This window comes from Apteryx mantelli, chromosome 19, assembly GCF_036417845.1.
Source record: "Apteryx mantelli isolate bAptMan1 chromosome 19, bAptMan1.hap1, whole genome shotgun sequence".
NCBI classification, from domain to species: domain Eukaryota; kingdom Metazoa; phylum Chordata; class Aves; order Apterygiformes; family Apterygidae; genus Apteryx; species Apteryx mantelli.
In genome coordinates, this window is record NC_089996.1 from 7,463,435 (window position 1) to 7,485,935 (window position 22,501).

Below are 22,501 nucleotides of genomic sequence, written 5' to 3' on the forward strand. Positions count from 1 at the left end.
GAATTCAGGAAAAACCACTAGGATGATCAAGGGGCTGGAAGCATATGAGGAGATGCTAAGGGAATTAGGCTTGTTTATCTGGAGAAGAGAAGTCTTGAGGGGATCTAATTGAAGTCTAACACTGCTGAAAAGGGGGTTGCAAATTAGATGAATCCAAGGTCTTCCTGCAAGGGCACAGTGAAAGGACAAGAGGCAATGGTCTCAGATTGCAACCAAGGGAAATTCTTTTTGGACAGAAGGAAAAATTCTTCACCATGAGAGTGGTGCAGTCCTGGGACAGGTTGCCCAGAGAGGTGGTGGAATCTCCATCCTTGGAGATTCTCAGAATTTGTGTGGACAAGACCCCAAGCAATTTTATCTAGCTTTGAAGTTAGCTCTGCTTTCAGTGGGAGGTTGGATGAAAGACCTTCTGATATCCCTTCCAATCTATGTTTTCTACATTTTCTACATTCAGTGAACTCACTAACCCAGCAGGAAGAGGACAGCTTTCTGCTGTTTGAAGACTGATGAATTCAGTGAAAAGGCAGAGGAACACAGGACTGGTACCAATCAGAGGAGGGTCAGGACCATACAGCTAGGAGGAAGGATGGTGGAGTATTTGGAGAAGGACAGCATGAAAATGAGGCCTCTCTTTCAGCCACAATGAGCAATCAAATCACCTTCTTCAGCATGTGACTCCCCAAAGTGATGATTCCATGTATAAAGTGCAAATCTCTTTTTCCCACACTTCCTATAGGGTAGATTTTATCTATTGATTTTAACACCCAGTCTAGCTCCAGACACCAAACTTCACTCAGCCACAAGAGCACGTTTCCTTTCATGTATTAGCACCTCTGACCCTTGCTTATCACATAACATCCTAGAGATAATTTTAAAATCTGAGATTTAAATTTTTAATTAAAATTCTAGTCCAGTTGAAAATTTGAATTTATCATATGCGTGTTTCTTGGGTATGGTCTGCATTTCTGGTGTGCTGTCACGATTACATTATTAAGATATGTCACCATTTGCTTTAAACCTTATCATCTTAATCTGGAGACCATGAGAATCCTGTAGCCTTTTCTCTTCACAGTGTCTGATGAGGTGCCACAAAGCAGAATCTTCACCCCTTGCCAGAGAAGCTCACTCAACTTTCAAAAACTCTTCTGTCCTCACTCATTCTAGGCACAGGAGACTTTCTAAGAAAATTTTCTGGATATTTCCTTTCTTTCAGTTATTTCCTAAGTCCCAAAACTTTGCTAGATATGTGAAATGAAGACTTACATGATTTATTGATACCAGTAGGGATCACTGCCCCAGACAGTCTGTATGACCAACTTCCCAATCTTCTGGCCAGTGCCAGGTCCAGATGTAGCTTGCAGGGCACAGGAAACAGGGACCCTGCTTTTCATCACCCCTTCACTACTGATGACAGAGATGGAGATGATCCTGGAGAGAATATAGGGGAAAGGGCTGGCATGATTCATTCACAGGAGCTGAAAAAAATGAAGGGCATGGAAGAGTTACTAGGTGGATCCTCACTGGCAAATGGAGTGAGGAGAAGGCTGGGCACAGTTAGCAGTGCTGCACTGTGTCTTTGTCAGAAGGTTGCATTAGGAGGGTAAGGGATGGACTTGCAGGGGCAATTTGCAGTTTACTTTTTATTTGCAGTTTAAGAGGCAATTTACTGCCAACCTGCTGTTTGTAAATGTGTGTCAGCAACAGCAGATTTTAAAGATTAAAGTTGTCAAGGGAAAACTAATGCTGAGTTTCCAAGAGTTTATGAGATTGAAGCCTCATCTTCAATATTACTCAGGATGAACATAGTTTTTGCCTAGTTCTTAGAGACTTTCCTGTATGAGTCATTGTTCGTGAGAGAATAGCAGCTTTATACACAGATGGTTGCAGAACAGAGACACCATTGAGAGGAAAACACTGAGACTTCTATGTCCTGCAGATACAGGCACACACATATACACAGATCAACAACTTTATCCACAAAAAGCAGACAGACAGTCCTGCTTAGTGTGTTTAAGCAGAATCTCTGCTCCTTCATGACATAAGAAATCCCTTATGGAATTCAAGTAATGAGCAATTCATGCCGAAAAGGGAAGCTTAGTGTCAGTGAAATATGAATGTCTGATCTAGCACACCCAGGGGGAGTTTGGCTGGAGGACTACCTAGCTGGATTGCTCTTCTTAGCTGGCCAGAAGCCCAGTTCTCTGTAGGATCAAAACAAAAGATCAGATGATCCGAGACCCGGCAGGTTGTTGTAGGTGATATGGCAAGTCCAGATCACTCTACTAAGGCTGATATTAAACCAGAAAGAAGGTGGGTTGAAAGAAAGTTTAGATGCTGTCTTTGATTAGAGACTTTTGGGTGTGGGTTTGTGCTTTTCCAGTGCTTCACCATGTGGTTGTGGACAAGTCTCTTAAGACCCTTAAAGGAGGTGACTGCAGCTCTTGTCCACAGCTCATGTATGCCAAAAGTTTTCGTGTGCTCAAAGAAGAACTGCCCAAAATAATGGAAATAAGCTGTTAAATACAGGATACCACCTCTAACTGGGGAAGACCTGAGCTGTCATTTGCTGGAAACCAAGAGGATATTCTGCAGAAGTATCTCTCTGCACCTACCCTATTTTTATACTCTTTCCGTATTTTTATACTCTTTCCTAGATATCTGCTATTAGGCATTACTGAAAACAGGATACTAAGCCAGACCCACCTTTGGTCAGACCCAGATCTTCTCATCTTATGTTCTCATATAACGCTTGCAAGCTGAGACCCAAATGGCCACAGCTTGCCTGTTGCTGACACTGAAGCAATACAGTTTATAGATAATGCCTGTCTCCCTTTCAATGGGCTTTCCATTTTACATGGACTAGTTAAACATTCAATAAATAAATGCTTAGTTTTTTGATCTGGTGGTTAGAGAACTCAACTGGAAGAAGGGAAGACAAGGTTATAGTATCTACTTTAATGAATATAAATGCTTAGGAATTACTGAGGTGGTCTAGACTCAGGTCTGTCCTCTTCTTTATGAGTATCTTGACCACCATCTTGCCCAAATGATTAGTTTGCACCAAAAGGGACAGCAGCAAGATGAAGGACTGGTAGAAGCTCTCTCCTGAAACTGCATAGCCAGCTGATTAGAGTGCTTTTTTGTGACTTAAGCTTTCCAGCGCCCCAGGAAGAGAGAGATGAACTTGGATTGCTGGACAGAAAGCACAACATCACCATTTCAAGCAAAGGGTTTTGAGACAACAGGCTGCTGTTGACATCTAAATCTAAGGCAAAGAGTCAGGGTTATGAGTCACATTCATATGATCAAATATGTGCCTACCATGTAACAGGGTGGGACCTGCCCTGCGTCTCCACAGGCAGTATGTTGACTGGAAGCAGGCTGATGTTATCGGAACAGTTTGTTATTCTCAGCTTGCTTCCAAGAAAGGAAGTGAATGGAAGCAGTCAGCTCTCCAGGTAAATTATCCTGGCAAGCAAGCCCAGCTTAGTGTCAGGTGAATCACCACAAGCTGTTCATTCATGTAATATCACTGTCCCTTTATAGACAGTGACTATGTTTGTTTATGTCTGACTCTAACATAGTAGATACAGCTCTGCACGCTGTAAAGTCAAAATGACTAAACCTGCCCTGGAACACCACTAAGCTTTACAATGGCCAGAACCAGGCAGGGCCCTGAAGGACCCTCAACTTCTGATCTTATTTTCAGATTTGACCTTGCACAAGGGGAGTTGCAAGTCAGCAGAACTACATGAAGAAGGGCTAAAGACAGAAATGCAAGGATTAATCCATTCTGTATCATTAAATGCAAAATTTTTATTGTGTTTACATCACATATTTGGTCATATGAACGTGACTCATAACTCTGAGTTCTCTCCTTGGAATGTCTGAATTCCTGGATGCCTAAATTTCCAAGTGTAATACTCCAGAATATCTGGTTTAGGAAGTCCAAAAACTGCAATTTGGTAGATGATGGGAGAATTGTATTCGAGGGAAGAACTGCAATATGTTATCCTGCTCTTTAACCTATGCATATATACATGCCTTGCTGTCAGAAAGAAGACTGTACACTAGACAGCTTTTTGTTCTGAGCTCATGTATTTGTTCATATGCCTTGGCTATTCCAGGCATTGAGAATGGTTCCTTCCGATCAAAAACTATAGCATTTAAGTATTTTAACAACTAGCAGTATTTTTTATGAGCAGACTCAAAACATTTCCTCTACAACAACAGAGGTGAATAATTTCTGCTAATCATTTAGACTTAGAAGTCTAAGGTCTTTAAAAGGTCCAGTGCTATATGTGGCTTCTTTTGTAGTCTCTTTCTTTGCTGATTCTTGGCCTCAGGAGATCTCCTGGTGTTACTGCGTCTTGCAAACGGGTAAGGCCAGTCAATTGCTCATGTAAATCCACAGTCCATCCTGACTAAAAAGGTCTCCCATGCACCTATGCAGCCCTTTGTCATTTTTGAGCTTTGCAAGATCTTTTCAGTGAGGACAGCAGGGATAATTTAGCTCTTTTCTATGGGTTAGACAGATTGTCAGATTTTGCTTTAAACAAACAAAATATTGACCATGCTGCTTCTACAACTGTCAAATGTGAACTTGCTTTCCCTTACACCCAAGATTTTCTTAGGTCCCCCTTCACGGGATCTGCCCATTTGTGTAGAGCTTTTTTTAGTGGTGTCATTTTAAGCTAGTCTTCCATATGATATTCTCCAGGTACAATCTGTAAAGTCATCCCAATAAGGATTCAGTTCTGTCTGACTGGATAACCATGGCTGAGGCTGTCTGCAGTGTTATACAAAGATGTCTTTCTCATTCACAGATACTGCCAATTCAGTAATAGCAAAGTTTGTTAAGAAGTTAGGTATCAGAGGTCTTTGCTCTAGACTCTCTGATAGTTGGTGGGGAGGAGCAGGTTCTTCCAAGGTGAGATTCATCTCATCCTAAGACAGAATGTCTTCATGTGACGCTAATTTTAAAATGGGCTTCTCAGTGCTAAGCGGGATACCCTCACAGATGACATGACAGAGCGAGTGTGACAGTTGTGATGGCTCAGGAAAGAAATTCAGAGACCTCTTACAGCCAGAGAGTTTGTTTTGATCATTTAGTCAGACCTGCTGAGCATTGGCCAGCACACACCTGCATCCAGCCAAGATGCTTTAGCATCTGAGCATTAGGTGCAGCTAAACTGGAACAAATGTTAGAAAACAAGCTTGAAATTAAAAGCTAACTGATTTGTTCCAATGCTTTGCTGCCCTTGCTGTTACAAATCTGCAAGTTTCTGGGCTGGCTCCTTCCATCCAGTGACTCAATCTCTGATAACTTATGCTAGGTGAAAATGCTTTCTATGCTCAGAAATCATTTTCCTTATAGACAGTGGTAAGGAAACATTTAACATCCTCCTTTAACATCCTCCCTGGTAAAGACAGCACATGATGCAGAAGCAAACAGAGACCTAAGCCTATGATCAGAACTGCTGTCTGTGCAAGAAGAGCCATTTTGTAAGCTGTGGAGAAGGACCAGACATATCTAAAGAGAAAATAACTACAGAATTATCTACACAATGAAAAGAGAATTACCTCTGGGACCTGTTCAAGAGACATGTACCTCCAGTGATTGAAATGACGCCTCTGACATGAATGGAGCCCTTCTGTTTATAAACTGGACATTTTGTACACTAGTCAAAGTGCTATCTGAAGTTGTAGTAACAGGTTTAGTGAGAAAATGTAAAAGAAGTATGAAGTTAGCATTTACATTTGGGCTTGTCTGCTACTAGATGTAAAGTCCTGAAAAGTTGAAATCTGAGACTGTTTCAGGAAATGGACAGCCATTTCTAGGACTAAAAACCTACTAGGGGCTTTCTCACTGAGAAATTTTACTTGGAGAAGAACAGGAGCCCCTAAAAATATCAGGGAGATAAAGCAGAACAAGCACAGGAATAGCAAAGGAAGAAAAGAAAACCCAGAGATTAAACAAAAGAAAAAATATTTGAGTATTCTGGCAGCATTAAACATGAGAAAGAAAAGTAGAATTAAACATGAAAAGAAAAATCCATTGTGCATGAAAGCTCTAAACTATTTGGATCTGTGTTGCAAGGTGGGCAAAGGTTGGTTTGTATATGCTGAAGAACAATGTTTTCAGTTCTTGTCATCCAGAAATGGCATTGTTAGAGAATACCACTGATAGATGTAAATGCCCACAGCAAATTCCAGAAATTCCAAAAAAACTACCATGACTCACAGAAACACCTGTGTCCATTCTGCTGGAGCAGAAGTTGATGCATGCATCTTAAACATTTACAGTGGGCTATTTCACTGGAATGAATGATGCATACACAGAGAGCTCAGTCTTACACATGTACTTGAGTGTGTATTCTGGAGTCAGTCACACACACCTCATACTGCAGTAAACCTCTCTGATGGGCTAAAGAGGTTCACAAACACATACACACACTGAGTTCAACACTCACACTTACACATACCTAAGAATCTCACAAATGCTCTGGAAGTAGTCACGTGTTTTGCTGTTCTCACACAGGCACACAGTGCCTGGGAGGTGAACAACAGAGTGAGCAGCTAAGGAGACAAGGATATGTGAGCTAGACACCTCTGGCTCCCGTTAGTGGAGAGAAGGACCCCAGGGCTCCCAGCATCTCATCTCACTGGTGTCCAAATACAGGAGAAGGATTGTGCCCTCCTTTCTTCTCTCCACTAACTACAAAAAGATGACGGGTGGCAGGCTTGGATATGGCTGTGTGAAGTTTGTGAAGCGGATCCTACTCTTTCCTTTGCTTCCCACCTTCACATGCTAGAATGAATCTTGCCCATACAGAAGTGAGACTCTCCTTCTCATCCACATGTCACACATGCTAGCTGGATATCACACACACATGACAATGCAGGGAGTTGTACAAACACAGATGAGATAGTCTTGTACACTGAACTGTGCAGAAACACAGGGAGTTGCAGGTGCACACTGCAGCAAGTCTTGCATGCAGATATCTGAGTGAGTCTCTCACCCACACTCCTACACACCTGTGGTGCAGTAAGTCACACCAGTCATTGATGCTTACAGGCACTCTGGAGTGAGTCTCTCTCATGCACAGATGTACACAGTTACACACATAGGCAACTCACACACAAACACACAGTCACACATCTGCAGCTGAGTCTCACGCTGTTGTCTCATAAACACAGAGATCAGTCTCATACACGAGTGAGTCTCACACTCTTGAGTCATACACACAAACACACAGATGAGACTCAGCACATACAGCTTAGCCTGAGATACATGCTCACGTACACACATAAGTGAGTCACACTCACAAGTGAGTCTCTCACATGCACACAGGTGTCTCCTACACAAGCATACATACATGCACCTTCATACAAGGTTGAGTTTCTCATACATAGTTGCGGGACAGTTTCATATACAATCACATGCATACGGGTGTCTCATAAACACACACACAAGACATATTGTACAGTCACTCAGCCACGCATACCCTGAAATTTTGGATAGACGCATATACACATGGGACATCTCATACACATATGCGGTGCGTTCCCTACCTGTGCGTGCACATACAGACACACATACACACACACACACACACACACACACACACACACACACACAGTGGGTCAGGCAACATACCCTGGGACAAGTTGTACATATGTGTACACATGGGTTTCATACACATACATCCACACAAATGTTCAAACACATACAGACGGTTATGTATTACACTTGTGAGTCGTATGTATTGCCAAGTGAGTCAGGTGTGCGTACCTGGAAAGAGCTGCACACACAAATGTTTGTACACAGATGGGGGGTGCTTACACAGGCACATTTGGGTGTCTCATACACACACACACAGCATTTAGGCACACACAGATGTCACACATGGTGTTTCACACATGGGTCTCATGACACACGGCATCTCTCAGACACGGTGTTTCACACACGGGTCCCTCATGACACACGGTGTCTCACGGTGCCTCTCGGACACACGATGTCTCTCACACACGGTGTTTCACACACGGGTCCCTCATGACACATGGTGTCTCACGGCACCTCTCGGACACAACCTCTCTCACACACACGGTGTTTCACACACGGGTCCCTCATGACACACGGTGTCTCACGGCACCTCTCGGACACAACCTCTCTCACACACGGTGTTTCACACACGGGTCCCTCATGACACACGGCGTCTCATGGCACCTCTCGGACACAACCTTTCTCACACACGGTGTTTCACACACGGGTCCCTCATGACGCACGGTGTCTTGCAGCGTCTCTTGGACACACGACGTCTCTCACACAGAGTGTTTCACACACGGATCTCTCACGACACATGGTGTCTCGCAGCGCCTCTCGGACACAACCTCACACACACGGTGTTTCACACACGGGTCCCTCATGACACACCGTGTCTCACGGCACCTCTCGGACACACGACGTCTCTCTCACACATGGTGTTTCACACACGGGTCCCTCATGACACACAGTGTCTCACGGCATCTCTTGGACACACGATGTCTCTCTCACACGCGGTGTTTCACACACGGGTCCCTCATGACACACGGTGTTTCACAGTGCCTCTCAGACACATGACGTCTCACACACACGGTGTTTCACACACGGGTGCCTCATGACACACGGTGTCTCTCGGCGCCTCTCGGACACGCACCCGCGGCGCCTCACGCGAGGTGCCTCACACACCCGCCGCGGCGCGCGCAGGCGGAGCGGGTCGCGCCGCGCCCCCGGAGCGGAGTGGAGCGGAGCGGAGCGGGGCGGGCGAGGGGCGCGGCCAGCGCGGGCCCTCCCGCAGCCCGGCGCGCCGCGGGGCGGGCAGCGGCGCCCCGGGCGGGCGCTGAGCGGCTCCCGAGGCCGGGGCTCACGGCGGGCTGCGGGCGGCCGGGCCGGAGGCGCCCGCGTCCCTTCGCAGCATGTCGGGCGCGCGCTGCCAGACGCTGTACCCCTTCTCCGGGGAGCGGCACCGCCAGGGGCTCCGCTTCGCCGCGGGGGAGCTGATCACGGTGCTGCAGGTGCCGGACGGCGGCTGGTGGGAAGGGCAGAAGGAGGACGGGCTGCGCGGCTGGTTCCCGGCGAGCTACGTGCAGCTGCTGGAGGTAGGAGCGGGGCGGCGCGGCGCGGGGGGGCGGCGGGCCGGGGCTGGAGGCCGCGCCGGGGAAGGCGCCCCGCGCTGTCCGCCGGGCCGGGGCGGTTGGTCCCGCTGCCGCGCGCCCTGCTCACCTGGCTCTGCCCGGCGCTGACCCGCCGGCCGGGAGCGGAGGGCTGAGCCCAAGCGCCAGCTCTGCTCGGCGGTGAGCGCCGGCCCTGCTCGGCGCCAGTTCGCGCAGCTGCACGCCGCGACGGCGGCGTTGCTGGCCGGGGCTCACCTGGGCATTAGCGTAGCCTGTACCCGGGGCAGGACGAGTGCCATCGCCACACCGGGGAGACGTGCACTTGGGGCTCGTAAAGAGCGTGCAGCACTCAGAGAAGGAGCAGCCCATCAGGCTCTGCTCCGGCAGCAGAGCCTTTGGGACCCGCAGTTGTAGCCCCGGAGTGGCTGAGTTCAGGCTGCACGTCCAGCTGTGGACACTTGTGTTTGTTCGCAGTTGCTAAATAGCAGCAGAAGTCAGTGCTTGATGTGATACAGCTCCTGTCATTTGTATGTGTGGGCCAGATGATGGGCAAATTCTCCTCTCCTCTCCTCTCCTCTCCTCTCCTCTCCTCTCCTCTCCTCTCCTCTCCTCTCCTCTCCTCTCCTCTCTCCTCCCCGAGACTCTGAACACCTCTTGGATTTATGGTGTGGAAGAAGTGAATCAGATACATTTATTCTGTTGCAACTGTTCCCCAGCTGGCTGGAGATACCCTGCTGTCCGTATGCATTACCCCAGAGAGCCCCAGCAGAGTTAGAGTGGGTTGCCCAGACCCCCAGGTTGCAGTCTTTCCACCAGGATGCAGAGAGGCTCTCTGCTAGCCTCAGTTGTCTTTACGGCCCTGACAGCTAGAGCAACAGCTGTATTCCCACATAAGGAGTGCTTGCACATGAGCCTGTTTATTACTTTCTTTCTGATACAAACAAGACCCTGTGTGAGTGTAAAATATATCATGAAGAGCACCTTTCACAATCTTTGTACTTCTAAAGCTGAAACCTGAAACTTCTTGCACCAGAGCAAGAATCTGCCATGAGCCCCTAGGCCCTTCCCTCGCTGACCATACCCTGTTGTCATTTCTTCATCTTGGATGTAGGTAAGGAAATGATCTCCTAAAACATAGTGTCCCTGTAGTAACTGAGCTGAAGTGGTTAGCAATCACAAGGCTTATCAGGTCGGCTTCTGTTTGTCCTCCAAGTTTCTACAGGGAATCAGACAGCCTGCTTTCATCCAAGGAAAGCACTATTCCCCAGGCTTTTAGTTCACACCCTCTGGGAAATCCAGAGTAGCAGGAAGCATTGTGTGCCACCCTGAGTGGAACCAGGTCTGCCCAATGAATGCAGGTCATTGTGAGCAAAAGGCTTTGAGCAGATGGGGGATGTTTTGCCTATAGACCTGGCATTGCCTTTTGGTTTCTCCCATCTCAATGAATAAAAAATTCTGGGGACTTTACGTGGAGTTTCTGCTGTTCATTCTTACCTGGAAAAACAGGAAGGTAGAGGCAGCATTTCCCTGCTCAGTGCTACAACAGTGAGGCCAGGGGCTTTTCTGTGCCCCTGAAGCACTTGGGATTTTTTTGCAGTTCAAGAGTGTGGGAGTCCTTGTGTCTGTCAGTTTTACCACCTACAAGATCATTTAGTGAGATATGTGCATGTTTGTGGTTTTACATATTGCTAAATAATTACACATTTGACCAGGGCTTTAGGAATTGTTTGAGGCAAAATGTATCACGAGATGAGACAAACTCTGTTTAGCTGTGGGAAACCACTTCTGCATACACGATAACTTTGTTTTTATATCATCTCCACCTTGCAAACTACTCTCTTCCTGTTTAAGTCAGAGCATACCTGTGCTGTGCTCAGAATGACGACTGCAGCCCCTGTGGATGTACCCTTCTGACTCTTAAGCTAGCAGGCTCATGTACCACTGAAAACATTACTGCAGACCAGTGGTCCAAAAAGCCCAGCATCCTGTCTCTTGAGTGAACCTTAAGAAGGAGGTTGAGAAAGAAGAGAAGTATGGAGTGTGTTCACCAGAAGTGTTTTCTTTTTGTTCAGAGGTGGTCCTCTGATGTCAAATGAGTCGTATAAGTCGTTAAATATGTCAAATAAGAGCTAATTAAATGAATTTGTGGGACTGTAGGTAGCTAGCACACATTAAGTAGAGTGGATGTGAGAGAATGAGAAAGATTTGTTTGTGTGCATGCATGTAACCTCTCCCTTGTGCATGTGGGTATAGCAGTGAAGTTAGTGTGCTCAGGGACCTGTTCTAGCTGAAAGACACCATGACAGAAATATACTCCTTTTCCATTCCCTGATCCAAGTCCTTGTGCAACCGCATAGACACTGAAGCTGGCATCAGGGAGGTGCTGAAAATATATAACCAGATGGGGCCAAGAACGCAATCTGCCTTTCAGTACCAACCTGTACTCGTTTTGGTTTAAAGCAGCCCTGGCCCTGCAGCTTTAGGTAAGGTTCAGTGAGACGTTGTGAGCTGAATGTAACCACTCACTGTCACTGAAAGAGGAAGTTCATATTCCCCCTCTCCCCTTACTTCCCCATTCCCAGTTGTTCACTCCAACAGTCACCTGTGCTCATGCTTTTCACATGTCTCTGTAGCTGCTTAACTCATTATTCTAGAAGACAGCTGGCTACATTTTCTGCCACAGCAGTGAATTAAAGTGACCCAGGGAATTGTCCAAGGCTGGCGCATGTCAGCGCTGGCAGGGTTTGCTCTGCGCAGCACGCACCCTTTCGCCTCACAGCAAAGTCCGTCAGGTGGTTGGGTGCTATCAAAAGCAGAGGTGCTGCTTCTGAGGCATTTGTAACTTTGAGCCTGCCTTTCTGTATAGACAGTCAGGTTGGATTTTCTCACTTACAGTACTTCATGTTTACCAACACTGAATTTCACTGCCAGTGCTGCTGTAAAGTCTGCTGAGTTTTGTTCCTGCGGTGAGAGAGGAAAGTGAGCAAGGTGTGATGAACAGCAGTTGAGAGGAGGGAATCTCTTCTATCCTTGACTGATAGTCTACACTGTGCACTGTGTCTACACAGTCTACACTGTGCAGGTTCCTTTTGCACAAAAGAGGAGCAATGATCGTTCCAGATATTATCTCCAACTGTGCTGCGCAAGCAATATGTGCAGTTCCTCGTGGGCAGCTGTGTTGTGGAGCTGCCAATGCAGCTCCCACTCCCCTGCAGCTCCCCAGGAGCATCTGCATGATCCTGTTTAGCTCTAGCTGTCTTAGCCAGGATCTGAGGAAAGGGTATGCACTTCCTCCTCATACGTTTACTGGAACTGACTGGTAGCTCTGACTACTGCAAAGAAAAATAGGTATCCTTGGCTGTTGGTTAGGCAGGGCTGGTTTTAATGGTAGATCTGGAGTTTAACATCTCTGAGAAAACCATGAAGGTGGCCTGTGGAAAATGAATTTCAGTGCTGGAGATGGATGTTTCTGAGGGATTGTTGCCTTTCCCCCCTGAGTTCTCTTGCCAGCAAAAATGTGTTTTCAATGTATTCATCACAGATCAAGGAAAGGACCAAAGCTGTAGCAAATGTGGGGCAAGAGAGACACATGGAGGTAAATACGTCTGACGTTCTTTGGTTACTGCTCCCATGGTTGCTGCAAGCCTGCAGTGGTGGGTTAGAGGGAAACAGTGATGGCTAGAAAGAGCTGGAGGATGATGGGACAAGTATCGGGGGGAACCTGGAAACAAGATGTCTCTGTGAGTTCTAGAGAGGATACAGTTGTCAGGAGCAAATGGGATCACACAAACCAAGACTATCAGAAGGAGCAAGCACAGTGAGCAAGGGAAAGTACCAGCTGCATGATGGGACTCCAGGTGAACTCCCCTAGGGCCAGGCTGGATGGCAGCAGTCAGGGAAGCTGCTCTAGTCCTGTTCACAGAGTCTTTGAAGTTGAAAGGGACCTCTGGAGAGGTCTGGTCCAACCTCCCTCACCACATCCAGTTGTGTTTTAAATAGCTCCACGAATGGAGACTCCACAGTTTCTCTGAGCAACCTGTTCCCGTGTTTGACCATCCTCACAGTGAAAAAGCTTTTTCTTATGTTTGAAAGGTATTTCCTGTATTTCAGTCTGTGCCCATTGCCTCTTGTCCTTTCACTGGATACCACTGAGAAGAGTCTGTCTCTGTCTTCTTTACTCCCATCCACAGGTATTATACACATTGATAAGATCCGCCCAGAGCCTTCTCTTGAGGCTAAAATGTCTCAGCTCCCTCCTTTCCTCATATGTCAGATGCTCTAGTCCCTTAGTCATCTTCATGGCCCTTTGTTGGATGTGGTGCGGTATGCCCATGCCTTTCTTGTACTGGAGAGTCCAGTACTATTTCTTGTACTGTCAGGGTCTTGGAGATAACTGGTTAATGGAGAAACAGGGCCCAACTGTATTGCCTGAGAATTAGAATTCATTGACACCAGAAGAGCCTGACAAGGTGCTGCCAAATTCATATGTAGTTGCTTTGACTGAGTTTTGATCTGTGAGCAGGCAACACCCTTCTTCTCACAGCTGCAAACTCAGGGGCTTGGGGAAGTAGGGATGTTGTCCCTGATCCATATCCTGTGGAGTAGAGTAAATTACACCATCTGCTTCAATCTTCATCTTTCCTGTGGTGACTTACAGCTATGTCAGCCATGAGACCTGACAGTTGAGGGACTAACAGCTGCATCTTCTAACCGTTCCCTCCTCATGGATACGTTTTTTTTGGTCTGACTTGACCATTTGAGCAGAGCTATGTTGGGACCCTCTATACCAGACACTCTGCAGTCACAGAACGATTATGCTTCCCAGCCCGGTGGAAAGAGAAATCTGGGCAGCTACGAGTGAAGAGCAGTGCTTTAAGCCAGCACCGTCACAGTGAACACAAGTTTGGGGCACTGAAATGTGGTATGTAATATGGTGAGTGAGAATTCTGGTGATTTCTTAACAGCTGAAGGCAACAAAAAGTTTCCTACTCAGAGGCTGACTGCCTCCTCATCCCATCTGCATCAGAGATGTTTGGGATGATGTGTGTAGACAGGCTTCTGAACAGCCCTAGAACTGAAAGTAAACAAGGACAAGTCTCAGACGTGTCCTGGTTTATGTCATGGCCCATATTGGGGCAGGACAGCGTAAATGTCAGAGGGTGAAGGTGATGTTAGATCTCCGGGGCGTGTATTCCAGGAGGTGCTTTGCATGATGGTCCTTTCGGGAGACACTGGCTGTTGCACCTGCCTTTTCTAGAGATGAGGCATCCAGAGAGGTGGAAAGATGTGTCATTCAGTCACATTTGTACAGTGGCAAGCAGCTTGTTTTAAAATCTATTTCAGGCATTGCTTTTTGTATTTGCAGTTAGCTAGAAATCACTTATATACGCAGCAGCAGCAGCAGCAGCAGCAGCAGCAGCAGCAGCAGCAGCAGCAGCAACATATGCAAATTTGCTGAAAATTGTCAGCACTTTTTTTAGCTTCAGTCATCCCACAGATGCAAGTCTTTGTATGAAGTACAGTGTGTGCTTCCAGCATGGATGGAGGTGGCTCTGGAATCTGACTGACTGACTGACTCTGAGTTGGTGAGCACCACACAGGACTGAGAGCTGCATTCTCCCTGCTGCATGGTGCCCGTGCAGGCCTCACACAATATTGTACATTACTTCCTTGCTATGTAATCATGGGAGGTGGGGAGAAGGGGCTCATATCTCACCTAACCTGTGACATCTGCCATAGAGACATTGAAAAATGCAAACAGTTGAGCCTGGAAGCTGTGACACCCCCAGCTGCAGGAGGAATGGCATGGTAGAAAATGGCTTGTCCTTTGCACCCAAATGATCATAGAGAAAAAGGATGAAGGGAATTTATAGAAATGGTAATGCCTCTAATTTATTTCATAAAGGCAAAGAATATGCAGAGGATTTCTGTGCCAAGCTGTATCTTTGTTGTAAGCTGATATGATCCAAGGAGACAGTGTGCTTAAGGAGGAACTAGAATCTGCAAGCTGGTTAGCAAGGAGAATTCTGTTTCATAACAAAATTCAAGATTTTTGCCCTGGAAGAGAAATCAAGATTTCCAAATATTTCCATGAAACAGAATTCTGATGCAATGTTTATTTTCAGAGAGAAAAGGTTAAGTTTTTGATTTCTTCATCTCTCTTTCTTCACTTTGATGATAGAGCATATTTTGACCAATAAATTCCCAAAACATTTTGTCAGAAAATATCCAGCCAGTTCTAGAAATGAGCATTACAGCAGTCAGTGTTACAGCACGAAGGCTCTGTCATGTGTTGCAACAGTGAAGGCTGGCTTTAGCAGCTGCTGGAGCTGCTCTCTGCTGTAATGGAAGTTATATAATTTTTGTGTTGTTACATTTAGAAGAAAGGCGATGTTGACACCTATTGCAAAGGAGTTTCCTTGATGACTGTAGAAACAAGAATAAGGTTGTATATGGAAGGTACTTGGCTGGCTCTGAGTATCTGAAACCTGCCTCTATTACATATGGTGTTTGTATCTCCTGCCTGCAGCAGTGGTGCTTTTCTCTTTTAACAGATCCTTCTAAATTCTGGGAGTTAGTTACTTCACACTCTCTCATTCTTCCATCCCCCCACTCAAAAATCAAGTCAACTTATAAAGTCATGGCGATCAACAAAGACAGCGGGGGTTGTGTGACGATCTCAGTTACATTGGACAAATATGGCTCCTACCACTATTTTTCTCTAAGGATACGCCATGAAACAAGTGACGCTTCCATATGTGCAGTCTTGTGCGATCAGAGAGGAAGAGTGGTCTGTGCTGTAGCAAGATGAGGGTGTAAAACTGCTGAGTCTTACAGTGGTTATTAAGTAGCTAGAGGGTATAGCTCTCAGGAAATCCCCACAGTGTTTATCTTCTGATGCTGAAAGCTTAACAGTTAAGTGGTTGAGCAGTGGTCAGATACTCCTCCATGCTTATATGCGTAGAAGCAGTCTACTGATTCCTTCTCCCTATTCTGAGAACACAGAAGGACGATTTTGGTTCTTCTGGGGAAGGAATGACTCTGGGGATGACTGAGGGGAGAAAGGGAAAGGGGAGATTCATAAGGTTGTAGATCAAGGCTCCTGCAGGTGTTGTGGGAGGGTTTTGAAAATTCATATCCCACAGCTGTTGAGGCTGGTTTGCTGTGTGTGACTCAACAGCAAAACTTCGTCTGAAGTGGGGTCTTAAAAATATTTGTAAGATAGCAGTGATAATGTGTATCATGTGATAACGCTTCAAATTCTGAGAAGGCGGTTGTAACAGGCAGATATAGAGCACCCAAACTCCTCTGAAATGCACAGCAATTTAGACAGTATGTTTCTGTAGTCAGTGGTGCCTACAGCTATGATTGCACAGGCTGTTTAGTTTCAAAATGTCATTTTTGATATCTGTGACTTTCTGCAACTGCAACTTTTCAAACTTGAAACTTCTGGCCATCTGACCATTGGCATATCAGAAAAATGTGAACAAAACTAAATCATCTATTTTCTCATGTAAAAAGAGAGAGGAAATTATGTTTTTCTACCAGAAGAATGCTTTTTGATCAAGGTTTTTGAGGGATTTTAAAGCCCCATGAAAATGTGAAGAAGATGTGACATTACAGGGTCACATAGGATTGTCTACCATGTGTCTGGTGAAAATAGTCTTGGATTTTGGAAGTTATATGCAGAATTTTAAAAATGATTAGTACCATAAATATCTAACAGTATGTGAAAGAAGTCTTCATGATGGGAGTGGGTTTTTTTGTGAGCTCTTCTGCCCTTTTCACAAGGTAGGGTGTTGCAGAAGCTAGATTCATGCATGTTGTGTCTGTTAGCAGGTAAGAACAGTCAAATTTATTGCCTTGCAGTAATCTCACAGGACAATTTTATTATTATTATTATTTTTCCATATCCTAAGCTAGAAGATGAAAGCGGGTCATAGGAGGCTTATTCTGGAAGGACCTCTTTCTGTCTGTGGACTACAAAGGGAGTCTAAAAACTATTTCACTGCAGATGTCTACCTTGTAGATGGCTAAGATTAAATGAGTTGCCGTTCAACTGTACTTTAGGGGGTGGATATATGGTAAAGATGAAAAATGTAGACACTTATTTAAAGACTGCTTAATTCCCTAAAGAATTCCCAGTTCATTCTGTACTCTGAATGGGGCACAGGCCCTAGAGAAAAATACACAAGTCATTTCTATAGTGATAGGCACAGGGTTGCCAAGGTACTCTGAATATTCTCATTTTCTAATTTGGGTGCAATTGCACTTTCAATATCTGAGTGTTGCACTGCAAGTAACATTCGCTGAATGTGTTGCATGTAATTTTATACTGACTGTAGTTTAAAAAGGCCCGTTAAGAGTGATGAGAAGATGCTGGATACTCAGTATTTTCTAAAAACTGCTTTATTGTGGTGTCCAAAATGGAAAATTTGGCCCTGAAACCAGGACTGGAAGATTCTGGCAGATTTGGTGAGGTTTGGTTTTCTCTACTCATTTCAGTTTTACCTGTGTGATAATAAATGACCGGGTAGAATTAACTGGGCATTTAAATAACAGATTAAATCTTTGTTTTATATTCCATGGTTGCTTATCTCATGGAACACATTATTATCATTATTTCATCCTGTCCTGTGTTACCAGTCTTAAATGCCTAGGTACGCACTCAGGACTTTTTCATTATTTCACTGACTGCTGGTACTAAGTGTAACCACAAAGATACAGTGATCTTTTATTTGAGAGAAGTCCCATAATAGTGGCAGCAAGTAGGTGTTACTGCAGCACGACAGATAATATCTGTCTTTGGAAATATTTGGGACTATTGCAGTTGTTCTCACTGTGGCCACACTATAATTCAGGGCAGCAAGAATGGTAACACTCAAGTTAAACAAGTTCATCCTGTTTGCTGCCATCAGTGGAACATGGAGAGCCAGACTGCTGAGCGTGGCAGTCAGTCAGCATTGCTAATTTGTGTCTTAGAATATTTGACATAAGGCAGCGATATTTCTATCCTCAAATTCTGGCACTTCCAGGAAGCACTTGTTCTGTACAGCTTTTTCACAATCCAGCACTTTTGGGATGTGTCACACTTACTGTGCATACATGGTACGTTTACTGGAAGCCTCCCAAAAGCCTGAGCCTTGTTGCCTTGGCTGCTCCCTACCACGCACATTTGCAATAATGATGCGGGGCTCAGTATACATCTGGACAGAATTTACAGACAGGAAAAGACGATCTGTTGCAAAAATCTGAAAAGTAGCATAATGACCTTGATGGTCCTCATTCTCTGCTCTGCACAGTCATCAGTTTACATCAGTTAAAGTGTCTTGGGCCATATTTGGTTACATGTTGCACTCCCTTTTATTGGTATGATCCACTTAGAGTGCAGAGCAATGTAAAATTAGAGCCAATGACCTGTTCACTTGCTGCTGTTTGAAGGCAGGGTGCTTCAACAACAAGTGTTTGTCTTGAAAAATATATGAATGATTTAATGAAGCTGGAATTTTTATGTCATGCCACTGTGTAAAATATTACCGATTAAGAGGACCTCATGTAAAGAGTTGGTATGTGGCAGGAGACCTGGGATATTAGCTGCTAGGCTGTACGGATGTGTATTGTATCTGCAGTGCAGGCAGATATGCCGCATGCCACTGCAGGCAGAGCATGGTGGTTAGGCATGAAGAAGGCCTGTCCCAGCAAGAGCCCCTCACATATCTGCAGTGACACCAGCAAAAGTGCGTTTTTGGCTGGTAAAGTCAAATTAGGGGGACAGGACAGGCTATACTCCATGGGATGCAGGCTTGCTAGTGATACTGTATCTGCAGTAGGAGAATTTGTCTCTGTATTTACTGAAGTAACTATCCTGGTGAAGTATTCCTTGTATAGGTGTAGATGACAGAAGGGAAAGTTTTTGCTCGTGCTAGTGAGCCAGGTTTCCAAGTTATGTTTGGAAAGCTATCGAAATAGCTTTTATATTCATCTGGTACATTTGTAGTTAGCCTTTTTGCTGGCAAATTATGTGCGTCTTGAATGAGGATGCCATGGATTACTCAGGAACTACTGCTCTGTATCTTGTAGAAAAGCACGTTTAGCATTGGCATTTAGCATGCCAGTGAATTTTAACATGTCTTCTTTAACTTCTGTGAACAGTCCCTCTAATTCTCACTTGCTAGTATGGACCACTTTTGAGTGAATTTAGACTGACTGCCAGGTGACTTTAACAGACCCTTGATCACTCGTCTTTGGACTGCAAGTCAGGTACAGACCCAAAAGCTGAAAATCTTTCTTTGACATAGTGTGGGAAGCTTTCTAGCGCTTCTTCCTAGCTTCATAGTTGGTAAGGGTAGATTCTGTGTAGACTGTTCTTGAGCCACAGATATTTGCTGGCAACAAAAGCAGATTGGTTTTTGAGCATTGGTCTGAGCACGAATTTGTTTACTGCACAGATCTCTCAGGGCTTTCTCAGTTCCCTGGCCTTTGCAAGACCTTATTGCAATAGCAGAGGCAAAAGCAATAGGTTATTGACTTTGCTATTGAAATACCCAGGGTATATGTTAGAAATGAAAAAAACTTCAACATGAACTGGTTTTGTCTTGTATCATTTTGTGTACCCCTGCTGATCAGTTCTGTGCTTCTCTCTTCTGCCCTGTCACGTGGTCTTCCATGAAGGAAAATAATCACAGAATCACAGAACAGTGGGGTTGGAAGGGATCTGGTCCAACTCCCCTGCTTAAGCAGGATCACTTAGAGCAGGTTGCCCAGGATGATGAAAGAAAGAAAACTCAGTAAGAGGTAACTAAAACTAAAAAGTCTTGTGGAGACCTGGGTTGATTATATCACAAGATGGATCAGGTCAAAATTGTGTGTAAGGAAGACGTGTGTGAGCTTTCAGCAGCTGTGCCACAGAATGCTCCAATGCAAGGAAAACACATAGCTGACATGATAGCCTCAGGGGACTTCAGTCTAGATGCAACTTCACTTGCAACTGTGACTTCAATTACAGAGCTGGGCAGCACGGCTGATAGAGCGATGCCAGAACACAGGTAACGCTGGACAGTGTTGAGATATTGACTGGAGAGAAAGCAGAAGCTGTCTCTTGGGCTGAATACATAGCATGCCATTGTCAGGAAAGTTGTTCCATTAGCACTGCACCTTAGTCTTTGAAATGTTCTCTCACACTCAGCAAGTCCAGGAATGGATAAAAGGGAGGATGGATTAAGAGTGAGGAGAGAGCAGAAGCACATTATGACATAATTAAGAGTCCCAAGCCGCTCATATTATCTTCCCATTTTTGCCCCTATCCTTTATTTGAAACCCTTGTAAAACTTCATGCATTACCTTTCAGAGACAGATCTGTTAGCTCAGAGTTAAATCTGATCTGTAACTGAACCGATACTGTGCTTTCTGGCATTATATATATATATATGTTTTTTTCTGACTGCAGCCACAGTCAGCAGAAGTCTTCAGGATGCCCTATACCAATTTGTATCAAAGGGAAGGAGTGAGAAAGGGAAAGAAATGAGACTGATTGGCTCAGAGACATAGTTAAGCAGCCCTATAACTCCTGAGGAAAAAAAAGTAATCAAATATGAAGCAAGAAAAAGGACAAAATGAGGCTTTTCCTCTCACCTAAGAGTTCTCTGGGCTGCCAAAGGACCAGAATTTGTGGAAGAGAGAGGGAAAGAGCAAGGATCTTTAAGATGATGGACATTTTCTGGGACATGAAAGATGATAGGTGTAAGATTCCAATTATCCCCCCACCCCCACACCATAGTATTTACTACTTTGCATTTATCACTAGTGTAATTTGTTTGCTGTGATGTTACCTGTTCATTGAAGACTTACTGAAGTTCTTGGTATCAACTGGATTTGCCTCATGTAAATAGTTACATACATCAGTCGCAAATATTTACAAACATTTCTCACCCTCTTTTTGAATTACTTGAGAAACGAGCTGCACCATCAGGCTTTTGTGGTTGCATTGCTATCCTTTTGACTTGATAAAGGCTAACTTTTTCTGTTTGTGCTCCTCAGTTTTGATTCTGCACAGTACTTTTCTCACTCCTCGACTGTTTCATTTCTTCCAAAAGTCTTTACAAAAAGAAGGAGTTTATATTCTCAAAATCACACTTGTGGTTGTTGGTCTAACACAGGGTATCAGCTCCCCCAAGAGTACCTCACTTAGATCCTTATCCCATCAGAGCTATAACACTACTGCTGAATATATTCCGTCATTCTGCTCTTTTTCTTCTGGTAATGTATAGATATTTTCAGAATGTTCTTTCAAATTGGCTAGTTGGAGCTGCTTTGTCTCCCCGATACTTTATAATTCACTTTTTTAGCAATTTATTCAGGTTGCCAAAACAAAACCGTGTAGTTTCTATGTGCCCACATTTGTTCCTCTTTGAGCCATGTGTCACAGAGCCAGATGATCGACAATGACAAGCTGGTGCATAACAAGAACAGTTTCAAAGGGAACTTCCTTCAGTTTCTACAGAGGTGAGGCTTGGCTGTAGAGGAGGCAGCATCAAGATCTGGCAAGATTCTGGTAGTGGGGGATAAGGAGTGGGGGAGTTTGCGGGGGAAATGGATATTTAGGGTAATAGAAGTTGCAAGGAGTGGTGGAGAATGAAGGAATAAACTGATATAAATTTAATAGTGATTTTTCAAAGTGCTATGCAGTGCAATTTGCACAGAAGAGGAATTACATTTCTAAGGGGTGAGCAAATGCTTAACTCAGAATGGAATGGCCAGAAACTGGATTGATGCATGTAGTGTATTTTGCAGTCCCAGAGAAATCTACGTAGTGTCTCCAGAATGCAGTTTAAAAATCCTGCTGAAGGCTGTGTGTGTAGCACATGGCTGAGTGGTTCCATCCCTGCCCTTGCAATGTGCTGCCTGAGCAGCAGATTTGCTTCCCCTGTGCCAGCTGCTGTATAATAGGACTAATTCAGTACCCAAGGCCAAGCAATCACTCTCAATAGCAAGATTTAGAGGACAGCCTATGACTTGTTTCACTGCACTGTGATCTGCTGATAATCACAGTGATGACTAGCACCAAGTGAAGATTGGAATTCAACCTCAGTGTGTTACGGGATGAAGAATGGAACTTTGGGTATTTCCGGAGAGAAATGATGTTTAAATTATCTATAGGTCTTTGGTGGGTTGCCTTGCTCCTACGGCCTCTTCTGCTCTTGGCCAGCACAATTTACCAAGTCTGAAAGTGAATGTATGGTGAGGGACAAAGCCCTCCCTCAGTGCTGGCCGCAGACATGATCATGGGCTCTAATTCAGTGCAGGGATGGGGCTATGGCAAACTGGATTCTTCTGAAGTACATCTTGC